This window comes from Columba livia, chromosome 3, assembly GCF_036013475.1.
Source record: "Columba livia isolate bColLiv1 breed racing homer chromosome 3, bColLiv1.pat.W.v2, whole genome shotgun sequence".
Taxonomy (NCBI): domain Eukaryota; kingdom Metazoa; phylum Chordata; class Aves; order Columbiformes; family Columbidae; genus Columba; species Columba livia.
In genome coordinates, this window is record NC_088604.1 from 99663119 (window position 1) to 99677764 (window position 14646).

The 14646-nt window shown below is 37.6% G+C and overlaps 1 long non-coding RNA gene across 1 annotated transcript; it reads right to left on the reverse strand.

Annotated features, from left to right (window-relative positions):
• Positions 1 to 2448: 2448 nt before the first annotated feature.
• Positions 2449 to 11733, reverse strand: LOC110357045 (uncharacterized). The gene is made up of 2 exons (XR_010471962.1): positions 9126 to 11733; positions 2449 to 4006 (listed from the first exon to the last, which is right to left on the reverse strand). It is a non-coding gene; the product is annotated as an uncharacterized LOC110357045 (long non-coding RNA).
• Between the last annotated feature and the right edge of the window lie 2913 nt (positions 11734 to 14646).

Below are 14646 nucleotides of genomic sequence, written 5' to 3' on the forward strand. Positions count from 1 at the left end.
ACTATAGGTCATGTCAGTTCTGGGTCAAAACAGGAAAAGCTGATGTTATTTTCCAACTGCCGTTTCCTTTTCCTTCTTACTCCAATGTTCTGCACAGCAAGATTAAAAATGAAGACTTAGGAGGATAGAATCTGAACTCACATCAATGCTTTAGCCATTATCCCTTCTCTGGAGAGAAAAAACAAAAGCAACATATTTTCTCCTGAACTGGAAGAAATAAGACTGTTCCAGTGGTGATTGTTGTCACAAAATTTCAGTCTAGAGGAAAATTAGTGGTAAATCTCAGAGAACATGGTACTGTGGGTATTTTTTATACCATTTCATCCTACATCGAACAAAAGTTTTCTGTAAAGAAAATACTAACCATTTTGTTCTGTCTTGACCTTCCATTTAAATTACTCTTAATTTTAGTGAAATGCCAGATTTAAATACTGATTCTTTTTCTCTTTTTCTCTTTTAGGGTCCATTCGTACTCATGCTGCAAATTTCCAGGCTCCCTCCCAAAGCAAGTTGCATCTGATGAATTATCCAGCAGAGACTCAATCAAGTGTGATTCTAGTTATATTATAAATCTAGTTATACTATAAATCAGTAGGTTGAATACACAGGAGTTAAGAGATATTCAAAACCTATAAAAACACTTAATCCATCCCTCTTCCATCAAAATACCAAACATAAAAATGTTTTCTCCAGGCTGGTTTTAAAAGACATGCTATATGATTTCCCCCACTTCACTTTTACATATTTAAACTAAAATTTATCTCTCTTAATTTTTCCCTTTATCACACTCTCATTCTTTTAACCTTTTTCCTTTCTTCCACTTTGGTTGCTGTTCATGATTTCTGCTTGAAATTAATCAAGAGGGTGGGACTACTATGTTTGACTTTGGCTAGTCAAGGCTTGAGTGAGGTTTAATCCTGGGAGGGACTGCAGGTGAGAGAAAGAGAAGAGTTATTTTGGGCTTGCAATGCCAGCAGTCAGCAAGAGTTATACTGTATTTTTGTTAGGATCCCATCTTGGCATAGTCAGCCATGATTTTATTTCACATTGCTCTGGGCTGTCCTGTAGCTTGAATGCGACATGTTTTCTCTTCCTGTGAACAGTTTCTCTCAGTTTGAACTTGGAAAGGTAAAGAGGAATTTGTCATGGGATGATATGAATGCAAAAGAAATACTGGCTCACCAAGTGCCAGAAAAAGGAAATGTTAACAGATTGTTTTCAAAATATAGCCTAGATTTGTTTCTAAATTAGATAAGATCCTCTTCATTATTTGATATGTTTTTATCAAATGCTCTCAGTTTTCTTTCTAGGAAAATGGCACATTGCATTTCCTCCTTCCGTTCTTGTATCCACAAGTATAATTACTTGAAAACCTTCAGAAAAGTTGTATATATGGGGAAATACTCTTCTTTTTTTTTTTTTTTTTCCAAAAAAAACAAGATCCAAGCCACATGTATTTAAGCCACCCCAAGGACTCCAAAACAAATAATTAAATTTGTATTTAGAGTAGCTGGTAAGTAAAATTAAGTAAAATGCAGTCACAGATAAAAGAAGAAGGTGTAACAACCCATCTGCAGGATTTGCTTTTCTAAGGGAGACTTGGGTTAACTTGGACAGTGCACTGAACCAGACACCTAAGAACATGAAGGAGTTGTCAGCTCCCTCTTCTATAGATAGTGCACTATGAGAATTTTAGTAAAAGATTTTTTGCATAATATTTTTAGGGTATAGAGAGCAAAGATTTTATCAGATCATGGTCTCCTGACCCCCTTACTTTTAATGTGTACGGAGTAGTTAGAACTAAGTTTTGGTGATCGTCAGACTTTTGTCCACTCTAGCATGAAGTCCTGTTGTGATAAGCATGTGATAACTGACCAAAAATGGTCATTTGCTATCAACGTTGAAGTTCTGCAACTGCAAAAAGAGCAGTCTTATAAAATGAGCAGTCCCATAAATTTCCGTGATGCTACTCACTGGAGAAAGATTGTAGCATCACAACCTTACAGAGCCGTCTAAAGCAATAATGTGATACTATAGCAAAACACAGTAGGCAGTATAGATGGGAATGACAGCCCCAGTATAAATGCAATGCCTTACTTCTGAGCATAAACCTGACTTTCTCATCGATCCTTTTTTTGAAGACATATGGATGCTTGCTGTTATTATTTTGTGGATGTACACACATGTAGTGCACAGAGTATTTCCACTGGTAAGCACTACAGAAAGATATTTCCTATTTTTTAAGCATTAATTTTTCCATTTGAGTGCTTTTTTCAGGGTTGGGGACTCATATTTTAGCCATCATCTACCCATACATTCCAGTTGTTTGTTTATTACACCTACTCTGGCAAGTACAGTCTATTTGCAATAGTTAAGAAAAGCCATTTTTTTGTTGACATGTTAAGTCCCCAGTACAGTGCAAATAAAACCTCTAGTTTCATAACATGATTTTACGACAGTTTTTTATTAAAAGTGCATTTACAGCTGTGATTTATTGTACACTGTAAAAATAACAACAATTTTAAAAACCCCAACTGTATATTTATGCAGAAAAAGCCATTCATATCCCAAACTGCAGTTGAGATTCAACAGGTATTTCAGTGACTGATGTATCTGCATGCATATAATATGGGTCTTTTTGTCAGGAAGCTGCTAGTTTGGATTGAATAACTTTGTTTTCCAGTTGAACAAAATAAGCAGTCCCCCTCACATCTAATTTTTCTTTACTCTGCATCCTAATTCAGGATACGCAAAATAAAGCTTTCTGATATTGTAACAGTTCACTCAGCAAAGTTTTGGCTGCAGGGATGGAAGGAGTTAAGATATTATAATAAGATTATCCTACTACTTGCAAAATTTAGGGTTAGTCTTCTGTGAGAATGAATTTTGCATCTGTACACTACAAAACAGAGAAAGCTGACTTGCCTTCATTTGGCCCTTTCTATGAGTCTGCTGCTAATACTCAGAAGACAGTGGGTGGCTTAACTGCTTGTGGGAGTATCTGTACAACTCTTCTTCATAGAATGAAGGTAGTCAGACTAAATGACAAAAAATTGCAGTTTTAAACCCAAGTGCTTTGCTTGTAGCTGCTTCCTCCAAGCTACACAGTCAGGACTAGGAGGCTATGTCATGTGCCAAAATGAAATCATGAAACCATCCTTGAGTGGTCAGAGATATATTGCAACACACATTTTCAGAAGGTTTTGAACTGCAGTGCTCAGACACACCAACAGTAATTTAATCCTTACTATCTGTTTTTCTGAAGGCTACATCAAACCTATTATATTGCTTTATTATGACAGTTTCTCCAGGTTTAGACAGGTAAACGAACTCCTGAGTAACTATCAAAAGAGGTTCAGGCTCCCTGATGAAGTGGAGCGCACTGCTGTGCTTGGTCTTTTATATACATAAGGTCTATATGCTTTTGAGACAGGGAATATCCAAGTAGATACTGTATACTTATACCCCAATTCATAAGCAAGAAAAGTTAGCAACCTGATATAAGGACCGAAGTTGAAGCATTCCCTGTTTCAGTGTACACCACATAACTGTGAAGTGTTATTTCTTACAAATAATTCATAATCTCTATGACTCGCATCCCTTAGATCCTCTTAGACAGGAGGACTTAATTAATGCTTAAAGCTATTTTCAGTTAATTCTACATTCATTTTTATTTCCAGCCACTTTACAAAATTCAAAATCTACATAGAAATAAATGCATTTGGAGAGGATAAAATCAAGCAACTCTAGGTAGCTTTCCTGGGAATTACAGAGGCAGGAAATCAGATACAAAGGCTCTTCTAATTCATATGTCCCAATGGTGTTCAACAGATAAGTCTCTGAAAGAGGTGATCTCCTCAGTGAGCCCTGTTGTCTGCTTTGAGAAAACTGCAGTAAAAATGGATGGAGTAATGCACCTCCAATAAGTCAACAGATCAAATATGTTTGTTTCTTCTGCCAAGCCAAGTCTGTGACCCTTGTAATTTATTTTCTGCAATTGACTCACCTGAAGAAAAAAAGCACAACAAATAATTAGCGGTTCATTCTTCAGTTTTTTTTCATTGCATTTCTCGCATAGGAGTTAATAAAGGACAGACAATTTATACAAAGATCGCTATCACTTATTCCCTTGCTATTATGCTTGTTAGCACTACAAGGTAATACATATTTGACATATTTGTATTCCACTACATCAGATTTCTCTCTTCAACAGCTGGTACCTGGTTATTTATGCTATGCACTGATCTTTTAACTGTGTATGCATCTAAATACAAAGAGCTGAATAAATTTTAATAGTATTAATAATTTTAACTGTGTATACACAGTTAACTGCAGCAGTAACTTTATGTGCACAGTTAAAATTATTAATACTATTAAAATGTATTCAATTATTTATATTTAGACGCAAGCCTATTAAAAATCTACCCCTGACAAATGAAAGCTGTGTTCCAGGTAACCTGATGCTTCATATTTCCTAATATTGTTGCTCTTTTCATGTCCTGACAGAAGTAATCTATACACAACAGATTAAGTCACATATTTCAGAAACCACCTCTGTCTTTCCGAGTGTGCGACCCACTATGCCTGTGTATGGGGTGGCTCCAGGAAAGGCACCTGTGGTGAGAAATGAATATTCTAATGTTTCTGAACCTTTTGGTGAAGGTGAAGGGGGCTTGTTGAAAACATTGCTGTGAGCAGATGGACCCCTGAAACCATCTGCTATCGAAGCAACTAAATGTTCAATGATGCATTACGAAATTATTTAGCTCTCAAAGAGCCTGAAAGTAGTTAGTAATGATGGCATCTGTACTGAGAGCAAACAACCTATTTATATATGATCTATCACTTCATAAACCGTTTGGAGACCATCTTTCCTTAAAGCAGCAGTAGTCTTGTTGACTCCCAGAGTAAAATACTGAGTTGCATGTGATAACTTGTAAAATCCCAGCTAGTTCATTTTTCCTTCTTGGAGGGACACACTTTTTGCTGGAATGCACGGGAATACAAGCTTTGTTTTGGTCGGAAGGGATTGTACTGAGTGCTAGAGCTACTTTCTGTATCGCTGCACAAACATAATAAGTGCAAAAAAGAAGTGTAACGTATTTACTAAGTCTTAATCAAATTAAGATCCTACCTTTTCCTTTCTTGTGAAACATTTAATCCCATTTAGTAGTATCAGTAAAGTAACAGGCATTTAGGAATCAAGGCTTCCAAATATGAATTCATTTTTTATCTACTTAGATGATTCTTGTACATTAGTTACCATGGGAACTATTAAAACTTGTTTGTGTGCATTCAATATTGTTCCATGTATGTAGTCAACTGCTTACTAAATATATAAAGATATTAGACATTGTATTACAGATGGTTTTGCACCAGAAAAACCACTGTCTTTTAGTTGTATTTTGAGTTTCATGTATTTCTACAAACAACGAGATTTACATGAATGTTTACTCCAACGTAAGTGATATTGCATTGATTACATTTCTACTCCAGATAGTTGTTGAACCATAGAATCACAGAATACATCAAGCTGGAAGCAACTCATAAGGATCATTGAGTCCAACTTCCTACTCCTCGCCAGACTGTCTCAAACAAACTCAAACCAGAGGAATTTATTTATTTTGTTCATTTTCTCTCAAAATTTCTAAACATATCTGGAAACTTGCTTAAAATAAACTATGTCTAGTCTGAAAGCTCTTTCAACTATGCAAAAAACCTGCATTTCAGTGAAAGATTTTTATACAAATATGAGGAAATCCAGTGCCAACTTTTAAGCAGAAATCCCCATTAATATCAACAGTGACTCCCTATCAGCTCTTCTGGTCTAATATGTTTGTTGAGATTGCACAGGTTATTTTAATTCTTTATTTAGAGGCAACAGTCCTAGAGCTGAAATTGAAGATTTTGCACAAGGAGAGACCATAATTAGGCAGACCTGACAGGGCCTGACTCAGACATAGACAAGTTTCTTCACAAGCATAAACTGTTCCATTCCCAAAGCCCTCACTGAGGAACAATTTAGCCCTCTGCAGTGGAAATGACACATTTCTAGTCCTTGTGCTTTGAGGCACAGTCACCAGATACTACTGACCATCTTCAGCTGCTTCAAAGGGATTTCTTACTCTACTCATTTACTGACCTTGGAGTCTTCCTCAGACACTGCTTCATCCTTTCAGCTCAGAATAACCCCTACCTGCAACCACCACCTCCCTTTGGATGCTTGCCAGCCTCAGGACAGCATCACTTAAACTACACAGTTGATGTCCAGCAGAGAAATTTGTGCAAGAGCAATGGAGAGCCAAAGCAGCTCCTACCCACTCCCATGGCATGCAGTCCTCATAGAGACTAGACACTGAGTATTCATGATTCAGGTCTGCATAAAGCCTTTGCCGCATGTTTGCACTTCCAGAAACCAGTTTACTCTAGGGATATTTAAAGAAAACAAACCTTGCTCAGCACAATTTAAGTCTAAGTCACCTCACATTTTCAGGGTGAAACAAACACTTCATTCCCAAGTATTTTGTTGAAGTGCAGCAATTTGGACCTTTGCAAGCTTAATCTGAGTTTATTTTTATATGTCTTATCAGCTAAGCTTCTATTTTTTTAAGTAAAACATTTAGAAAATATGTTATTAAACAGTTATAGTGTTTAGACTTATTGTAAAATTAATGTGGCAGAATAAAAATTCATTCCTTACAGCCTCTGGAAATGTGGACAAGTAAGAAAGGGAGGACAGGACAAAATATCTTCTTTAAATTTCACCTTTTCTTTGTTGTAGAATTAAACTGTGAAGGTTTGCAAGAGTCCAAGTGTTTGGTCAAATACTCTCCACATTGTCCTATTCTTCTCTACAGGCCTCAAGGCTACTTGACATGGAGGTTGCAGTGTGAGTGGGACTGAAAGAAAAATTGCCCCCCTGATAGCTACACACACCACAAAAATTACAGAACTGAAACAAAAGGCTGGTGTGTCTGGCTGACACGCTATCCCTTTCCTCTCTACCACCTGTCAATCAATCACCAGTCAATCACAGAAAGCCACAATCAGCCACTTAATGACAGCCAGATGGCATCTACTTCTCATGAACTGTACTCCTGAAGTCATATTCACTCTTTGTAACTAGCAGCTTTTCCTATACAGGGTAATAATGAGATGTTTTTTGTATTCAGACGAAGCTGTAATGCCTTGCACCTCTGACAGGATGTCCCTGTGAACAGAATACATGCTCTGCCAGAAGTGTTGTTTTGCCTCAGCAAGAGAATCAGTGCTGCTTCAGAAATGCTGATACTCCCCCACCAAAGCTGCACGTACCCCTCAAACTTTGATCAGAGCGAGGTTTGCTGGTTTGTGAATAAGAATTGCGAATAACATGGAAATTTTAGTAGGCATTCATTCTGCCTCCCTTATTTCTCTGCAGTCCTGACACAGGGAAGGAATCCACATAGAGACCAATGTGATCTTCTTCACATCGGTTTACCAATGATTTCAACCTTGACCCAAAGGGAACACTTCTTCTGGAAGTGACAGGTAATTTAGCTTTCTTGCTTAGTTCTGGGGCTCTCTTGTGGTGAATTATGTATAGTGCTTCTGTGATATGGACCTTTGTCCATGAAGGACCCAGCTGAGGCTGTTAAACTTTTAAAGACATTTTACCCATAAACACCAATCAGTCATGAGAGTTCTTTGCAACAAAAATATTTCTGCCTCAGGACCAACTGACAAACTCAGTTTTGAAGTGACCAAGTTTGAGCCTGTCAAGTATGAAAGGCTTTGCTTATGAGGCTATTCACCAAATTGAGCAGAGGCTGGAGGTTTTTCTCTGATAATGTGGTGCCTACCCTATTACCACATTACAACAGGTACATTTTGGTGACTTAGTTGAAAATAAAACTTTCCCTCCAGTGGAAAAACATCTTCTGTGATGACCATATACTCTCTGAGCAATACTGTTTGTTTTCTAAGATGCATCTAATCCAGTTTAGCAGGAGAGGATTTATTTGTGACCAGATTAGCAAAACAGGGTACTGATGTGTGAATTTTAGCCTGCGATGGCCACTGCTGGCCAGGTCCAGTAACTCTCATCTTCTTTGTTAAAAACTGCCTGGCATTGGCTCTGCACAGCTGTGGACAATAAGAGTTGGGGGTTTTTTAAGGATTAAGCATAGATTGGATGACTTACAAGAAATGCATCGCTGCATCTCATTTCATGGGACCTTAAAAAGTGTATGGGTTCTCTACTCACAAGGTAGGTAGCTGTGTTTGTTTTTTAACAAGACAAAACTAGCTTATTCAGAGTTATTCCTGGCAATTCCAGCTCAGGCTTATCCCTCCAAAACACTGTCCACTCATTTCAGGATATCTCACAGCTTCATTAAGCAGGGAAGCACAAAACCTTCACAAGAAGATTCCTCCCTCTTCTGCTCCTCTACTTACATTTGTTGCCATACCAAAGACACATCAGTTTTAAATGCACACATTTTTTCTTGGCAATTTCAGAGGCTTCTACCTCAAGAAATCTTGGAGGTAGATACCTTGCAACTCAAGGACAGGCAGATTTGATCCATTAAAGATGGGATGTAAATGGAAGCAACCTTCCACAACATCCTCCCCTCCCCACATATACATACATTTTCAGCCCTGTTTCTGGAGTGCAGACAGAGAATCTCATTAGGAATCTAATATAATAAGGGCATGTAGATACTGGGGTTGGGGGATGGAAATCAGATTAGCTTCATTACTTTATTCTGCACCTCACAGCGCTTCTGCCAGTGGACAATTGCATTAGATCAGAGAGGAGATCAAAAGGCAAAAACTCCCCAGAAATTCTGCTGCTCATTGTCTGAGACAGGAACAGGAAAAGTGCACGGCTGGAGGACACGGACCCATGGTAGACACCAGACATTTTTGGGAAATGCAGTAATTTTTTTCTTTAAACTTGTAAGATACTTTTTTGTGTTGAGCTTACGGCATTTGAAAGTCCAGTCTAGAGTCTGATACATAGAGACACGGTAACCAAGCAACTCAACCAAGCATGTGCAAGTGAGCATCCAAAGAGCCAGGAGGGACATGATACTCTGAGTGCCAGACACGTCCTGCCTGAAGAGCTCTGCTGTCTCACTCACCATTAGATCTTCCACAGGCACTTCTTTTCTGGTCACCTTTCAGTTTTGGGCATGGGAGCAACAGCTCAGCTGAGTACTCTGCTTCAGCAATGACAACCTGAGAAAAGAACACAAGGGAGTGTATGTCACTTGCCATGTAAAACATTAACAACCTAGACCAGTTCAAGACCCTCCTGCAGAAGTCTTCCTGTACTGATTCTGAGCAGGCACAGTGATCACAGAGGCAGCTTAACTGGCTATCCCAAGTTATTTTAGTCTGGACAGTGAAGGTCTGACATAGTTCCTTCAGTCCTGAGAGCAAAGCCCTGAATCCCACCTCATCCCGTATAACACCTTGCCTGGCAGACAGAGAAGGTGGGCTGGATAGGACCTCTAGACACAAGAACTGCCATGTCTTCAGTGAAGCACATTAAGATGCTTCTGAGTTGCACTGAGTGACCAGTCATTGCAGATTGTTGCTGTCAGCAGAGAATAGGGGAAATAATCTTCACCAACTTCTACTCCACACCTCCAACTCCCCTTCAAATAAGTAAATTCCAAACATCTGAATCTTTATCGGGTAGCAAATGAGAAAGACTGTCTCAGACTGAAAGAGAGTAAGATGTTGCTGGAGCTCAGCCAGGACAGGCAAGCCATGCTGGTTGTGTCCAAGGGTGCTGAATGCATTGTCAAATCCCAACGTATTCCTACTGTGGTATTTTTTCATTTGCTAGCATTACACATATTTCTTCTGTACAGTTGGTGCTGGTTTTAATTCCATTGCCTTTTTCTTCTTCATTACTCCTCGTGGAAGCCCTGTAACTTAAGTAAGAAAAAGAAATGCTGCATGTTACCTGCTACTGCTATAACAAACAGGTTACTCTTAATGTATCACAGAAAGGAAAATAAAAAGGAAAAAATAAAGTTGAGATTTAGGTGATTAAATTGGTAATATTATGTGGAATATATAACTTACATTAGAAGCTAGATATTGCTTATGAAAACTACTTGTAAGGAAGTCAAAGCACTATTAATCACATAATTCTCACAGGATCAGGTTCCTGATACTGTCATACTGTTCTTGAAAGTGTTATAGCAGTTCTGAAGTCTGTCATTATTGCTCGAATATTTAATCATATGTCAAAATCAGGAGCATTTGTCCTAGAAATACATTTTTTTTTTTTCTTACTCTAAGTTGTGGTTCATAGTCTAACGTTTTTCAGTTTGCAGCCTAAAGGATGAAAATCTAAATCTATAAAAACCTAAAAGTGCTGATCACATGAATGGACAGATCATGTTCTTAAGCATTTATATATACTGAGATTGTAAATTTCTCCAAAACACAAAAGCAATATAAGATTTCATAGGTCATGTCAGGTTCATATAAGCTGCAAAATTACTTGATAATTTAGTAGCATAAGTTAACATATACTATGGTATTTAAGTGTCCTTTTGATTATATTCTATACCTTTCAATACAATTTAATCTAATTCAGAAAATCTACCCTAATTTCAAAACAAGTATGTTCACTTAGAAGGTATGCCCATCCAGCAAGTGCCCAGAAAGATCATCTATTTGGCCCAGACCTTATATCTATTCCTGTCAAATTTCTCTTCTGTTGAGAAATTAGAGTACACCTACTGTTGTAGCAGTATTGTTATTAAAGGTACACCAGTGAAGATTTTATCACCATGGGTGAAACACATCTGCTTCTTCTACAAACACATTGGCAGATAACAGAGGAAGAGAAGGTATCAGAAAAACATGACAAGAAAAAAACCTGAGCACTCAAGAGTAAGAAGAGACTAAACAGACAGGAAGCTTGAGGCAGTTAATAACATGAATACACCAATAATAATGACAGCAATAGGAAGTTTTTTTCAAGCTGCTTCTTCACAAGTGTGTAGAGAAAAATCTATATTGCAAATTTTACTGACAGGAGTATCTTTTTATATATTCTTCCATATTTTTAAAAGTCTAATGAAAAGCATGCTCTAGGGTTTCCACAGACATCAGTACTTATGTACTTTATCCTTTCCCTAACAATACCAATCAAATAGAACATATTTTCCCTGAATTCTCCTCATGCCCTCTTCTTTCTTATTTCCAGGAGCACATTGTAAATACTTCCATTTGCCTGTGTGTTAACTTCTGAACTGCCAGTAAGGGCTTGAAGGCAAGATATACTGACAAGGAGAATTCCTTTCTTAATACTCAAGTCGTTGGGCACCTTTAATTAAAAATTGTATTGATTTTTTCTATTGCTTTTAATGACAGGCACTAGTCTGTGACTTCCATTGTTAGCCATTGGCAGTTTAAGTAGTGAAACAAAGGGCACTTATACAGCACTTAGTGCAAGATTATGACTGATTAAAAAGTCATTTGTCATGGTAACAGCAACTGCTTAGACTTCGCAAATTTTTAAATGCACTCTTGCACAGAGTGTGTAGAAAGGTGTGGTACATGCAAGTCTTCATAGCTATGTCCCTCAGCAATTTAAATACATTATTACAGTGCCATGGAAATCACATTTTTTTTGGAACAGTTACTAGTTTCTCACATTTGCTTGAAGAAGTTTGAGCTCTGCTTGACCACAAATGGAAATGTAGTAGAAATCCAGGCACCTGTGTTCAAACCTTTTAAACATGTTGCAAATCTCAGAAATAATCCAGAGTTCTTATTTAATTGGGATTTAAAGTAACTAACTCACAGTTTTAGCACCTCTATTTTCCTATATTTTCAAAGCCAAGCTCCTGCCTTCAAATGTGTCAAGGGTGTTTAACATATGGAGCTGCAGATAGTCAGCTTAGTTAAAAGACTGTCGCTCAATTGCTGTCAAGACACCACAGTTACTAGCATCCGAGGATCAGTCCAATGTAGATACCAACAGAATTTAAAAAGAAGTCAAAGTATATTAATGAGTAACAGTTACCACAATTGATGACAGTAATATTGTACTTCACATACAAATACCTACAGAAAGTGCACCGATATTCACTGTGTAGGGCAAAGCTGAAAGTGATCTGAGAAATGTGAAGGACATTGAGCGTAGAAATGACAGTGGGTGGAATTAGGATATTGCCTCCAGGCCAGCATCAAATTCTGGGGCAAAAACGCAGTCTGGCGTCTTACTCTTCTGCATGAGTACATAGAGTGTTTTATATTTGTTAATTCTTTTAAAAGCAGCTCCAATCATGTACTGTACACTATTTCCTTTGCCTTGTATGTTGGAAGCTCCAATAATTTCCTGGAGGCATCCACCCATCATAAGCTGAGCCTAAAAATTATTTCCAGAGATGGTTGGTGTATTTTGGACTAATTCCTCTCCCTTTGTGTGGAAATAACTAGGAAGCATTTTTCCAGGAAGATCCGCATCCATGAACATATCTGATATTTTTTTTCCTGCCTACATTGTCCCTGGCCTTCTCTGACTGCTGTTTCTAAGCTAGCATTTTTAATGGACTATAGATCAAGCTCCGTAAGAGTATTTTGCCCACAAATATATGCACATGTACATATTTCTCAAATTTGTGTTATGTTTACTCTTAACATGGCAAAAGTGTCCTCCTACTTCTATTTTCTTACTCCTTTTTCCTAGGTTTCACCTTTCCCTCTCCTCAGAGGACCGCTGCACTATTGGTCACCTTTTCAAACTTGATTTGATGTCAACTTCTCGAGTAGACTGAGTTTTGAGAAAGGAAAGGTGATTTTGTAGCTCAACAATTTGAACAAGATAGTAAGAGAGAACACTATTAGCAACAAAGCACAATTATTCTTGTGCTGATAGTGAGATAGCAGAGTATATACAATCAGTATAACCTCTAATAGGACAATATTAGCTCTTTAAAGTACTGTTAAAATGAATGCAAGTCAACTAAGAATACTTGTACTAAATCAGCACTTTATGGCATACTAGCAATGAGGTTTCGATCTCTAGTCGATCACTGTAGAGACAGTCTTACTCTACAGACTTTTGGTTCGAAACTCATGTTGATTGAAGTATAGATACATAGGCCAAGGAGGAGATGTTTTCTTACTGCCGTCAAGGATCTTCACTAGTATTATTTCTAAAAATATTGCATTTCCCCTTCCTCACAGAGGCTACAGATAGAAATTAGCTCCTTCCTTCGTTGCTTTACTTTCTATATATATATATTTTTTTTTTAAAGAATGCCTGATAGCAGTAGTGAGTTGTTAACAGCTTTGACTCCATAAAAAAAGAGGGAAGATGAAAAATCCAAACAGCCAGTGGACATCATGTTCATTTGTTAAAGAGTGAAGGTATGGTCAGGCCCAGAAATATTTGGTCCCATTCTAACATCTGGAAAAGTTTTCTTATTTGTTTTATTCCAAATCTCATTCCTAGGAACATTTTAATCAGGTTCCAGTCCTTGGACAATTTACCTGCCAAAGTCTCTGCAGATTACATAGGAACTGGAACTTTGCAGAGTTCATAGCTCTCTCAGAGGTGAATGCATTCTCATCCCTGACTAAAAGACTAGCTGTGAAAAATTCCATTTTAGGTATGGGCTTTCAGTGGCATGTTTTTAATAATTTCCAAGATACAGAAGATGTTTTTCTCCTATTAATATTAATTGAAATAGCTGGATTACTTTGATTCAAGTTTTCTGAAGGTCTTTTTCTGAGATTTTGGCATATTTCAGAAGTGGCATATTTTAGTTCTTTGTAGCTAAGTCAAATGTTACCTTTTAACGAGTAACAACTGTAATATTTGATGTAGTTTTAAAAAACTAAACACTGAGTTTTAGAAAGATTTTCAACTGTAATATCAAGCAATTGTAGCCAATTGCCTGCATTCTGCAAGACAGTGTTGCTTGGAAGTTTTCTAGCAATTTTGGCGTAGATTTTAACTTAATGGTGACTGACTTACATGCCATAAAAATTCATAAGATACGGAACACAGCAAATGAATCCTTTGTAAGTGAACTGTAATTATGTATATTTTGTATGTAGTGAAGAAACTAACCATGTAAATGATGACAGCTAATTATATACAGCTCTCCTGGGCATTAGTATCACTCTCCCTGACAGCATACTCCTCTTTAAGGTTTTTCCTTCTTTGTATATAGGCTCCTATTTCTGCACATTCCTTAAGGGAATTATGTTGTTACCTTTGCACTGGTTAAATGAAAACTAAATGTTTTTTATCACAGAAATCCTTAGTGTAATCTAACTGATTTCTCCGTTATTGTGCTAATAAGTAAAATCCAACTCTTCTTCTTACTGGTGTCAAGCCGAACTAATTCTGCTGATTTCAATGAAGTTGCTATGGATTTACACATGCAAAACCATCAGCAGATAGTTGGTTGCTATTTTTCCTCCCCTGGGAGAGCTGGAGATTACAGCCTGCAGAAGGAACAGTGAATAATATTGGGTCAGCCAGAGACTGCTGTGGAGGGGGAGGAGGGGATGCCACATGGGAGGCATAAAGGGAAAAGTAAACCCCTTAAAATCTTTGCTGCAAGAACTCCCTCCAACTTTTTCTAGCTTCTGTGTCGGGAAAAGTGGGAAGGAGGGAAA